The sequence below is a fragment of the Schistocerca nitens genome, chromosome 8 (genome assembly GCF_023898315.1).
Source record: "Schistocerca nitens isolate TAMUIC-IGC-003100 chromosome 8, iqSchNite1.1, whole genome shotgun sequence".
In the NCBI taxonomy this organism is placed as follows: Eukaryota; Metazoa; Arthropoda; class Insecta; order Orthoptera; family Acrididae; genus Schistocerca; species Schistocerca nitens.
In genome coordinates, this window is record NC_064621.1 from 528,887,524 (window position 1) to 528,889,937 (window position 2,414).

Consider the following 2,414-nt stretch of genomic DNA (forward strand, 5'->3'; position numbering starts at 1 on the left):
GATGTTATTATCACCTTTCCTTATGAACTGAACCATGTGCATACTAGATGGATTGTTTTTGAACAGTTAAAGTGATTGCCCAGCATTTCTGAAGTAACTGAAAGATGCAGGAGCTCTATTGTAAAATTCGCACGTTATTACAAAAACACAGTTTGGTCATAACACTGCCTCCCATCAGCATTATTGTGATACTATTGTTTTTATATTTTGAGTACACCTATCCATTGATCTCCTTATATTGCATGCACAGAAAAGGAGATGATTGTGTCTTACCTTATTAGGTATGTAAAAGAAATATTATGTCTAGATTCTTACAGTCACGAAGCTCTGAAGGAGCTAATTTAATTTTAATTAATATTGAAAGTTACTGAGAATTTAGAAGCAAATCGATGAAATGAGCCTGATACTCAACATTCTAAGATGGAAGTAAGCCATTGGATTTGAATATCAAGTTCTGGCAACTATCTTTCAATAGTTTTATGTAATGAAGTATTAAAAAGTAATAACTGGATTTTGAACTTTGTGCTAGCAAAATTTATGTCTGCAAATGGAGCTGGTTGTTTTAAATGTTAGTAACTGGGATTAACTTATGTAAGTATTTAGGCCTTGGTGTAAAAAATACAGGTTACTTCTGTTTGTGACTGGACCCTTACGATTTCATATAAATTCAATTTGTGCTTTTAAGACTAATTGGTGTTATACTTGCTTGTTTGCTATGTTAACATCGTTTAAATGCACTATATATATATAGCTTAAATTGATCCAGTTTGTCATCATATGTTAAAGTGAAATAACAAGTAATTGAACATTGTAGGTTACTAGTAACAGTGATCAGACTGTTATTTCACCATTTCAGCACATTCTGCACAGATCCTTCATCATTTAATACAAATAATGCCATATATAAAAACTAAAGTCTTTAGAATTGTAATAATATTTTCAAAATTTAGTATTTCACAATACAATGCTAACAATGTAGATAATTCAAACTGGATAAATTCATACACTATACATTATTTGCTGTCACTTTTGCATTTGTTCACATAAATTTTGCTGATTGAAAGTCTACAATTCAGTTAATAACGGTAAGTGTAAATTTTGCTCATTGAAAGTTGGCAATCCAGTTAATAATTTTCAATAACTCATTACACAAAACAGTTTGAAAATGGTTGTCAGAAGATAGTGTTAGAATCAATAAGGATTGCTTTTATCTTAGAGTTTTGAATATAAAACTCAGTTAATAAATTTGCTTTAAATTCACGATAAATTTCAGGAATAATTAAAATTAAATTATCTCCTTCAGAGCTTGGCAACCATAAAACTCTAGACATAGTATTTATTTCAGAGGATTAATAAAATAAGACACAATTATCTCCTTTTATGCATCAGAAATATTAACTGATCAGTGGATGGCTGTGCTCACAGTATCAAAACAATGGTATCAGAATGATACTGATGTTAGGCAGTTTTACGATCATGGAAATGCCGTGTGGCTAGGGCCTCCCATCGCGTAGACCTTTCGAATTGACGCCACTTTGGCGACTTGCGTGTCAGTGGGGATGAAATGATGATGTTACGGACAACGCAGTACCCAGTCCCTGAGCGGAGAAAATCTCCAACCCAGCCAGGAATCGAACCTGGCCCACTAGGTATGACATTCTGCCTCACTGACCAATCAGCTACCAGGGGTGGACTGTTTTATGATTAAAACACAGTCTTGTTGGCCGGCCAGAGTGGCCGTGCGGTTCTGGGCGCTACAGTCTGGAGCCAAGCGACCGCTACGGTCGCAGGTTCGAATCCTGCCTCGGGCATGGATGTGTGTGATGTCCTTAGGTTAGTTAGGTTTAATTAGTTCTAAGTCCTAGGCGACTGATGACCTCAGAAGTTAAGTCGCATAGTGCTCAGAGCCATTTGAACCATTTTGAACAGTCTTGTTGTAATAGTGCATGAATTTTACGATTAAGTCCTTGCAGCCATCAGTTACTTAAGAACTGAAGGTCGATAACCTCAATTGTTCAACAACAATCCACCTATCATCTTTTTTTAAGCTTACTAATTCATACCTAAAAATTCATCTATTGAGTAGAATGAGTTGCTGATTTTTACACATTATGTGAACTGATTATTTCAATCTTTTGTACTCTTCTAGTTAAATAATCATTCGTGCCCTGCCCACATACACCACAATACTTAAGCTTATCTAAAAGAATTCCGTGATCTACACAATGAAAAGCCTTTGAGATATCACAGAAACCCCCACCTGGCAGTGTTCAGTTATTTATTCAAAACATTTCATATTTGATCAGTGAAAGCATATATAGCATTTTCTGTTGAAAAGCCTTTCTGAAAATAAAGTAACTTAAGTAACATATTTGCACAAATATATGAAGCTGTTCTTGAATACAATACTTTTT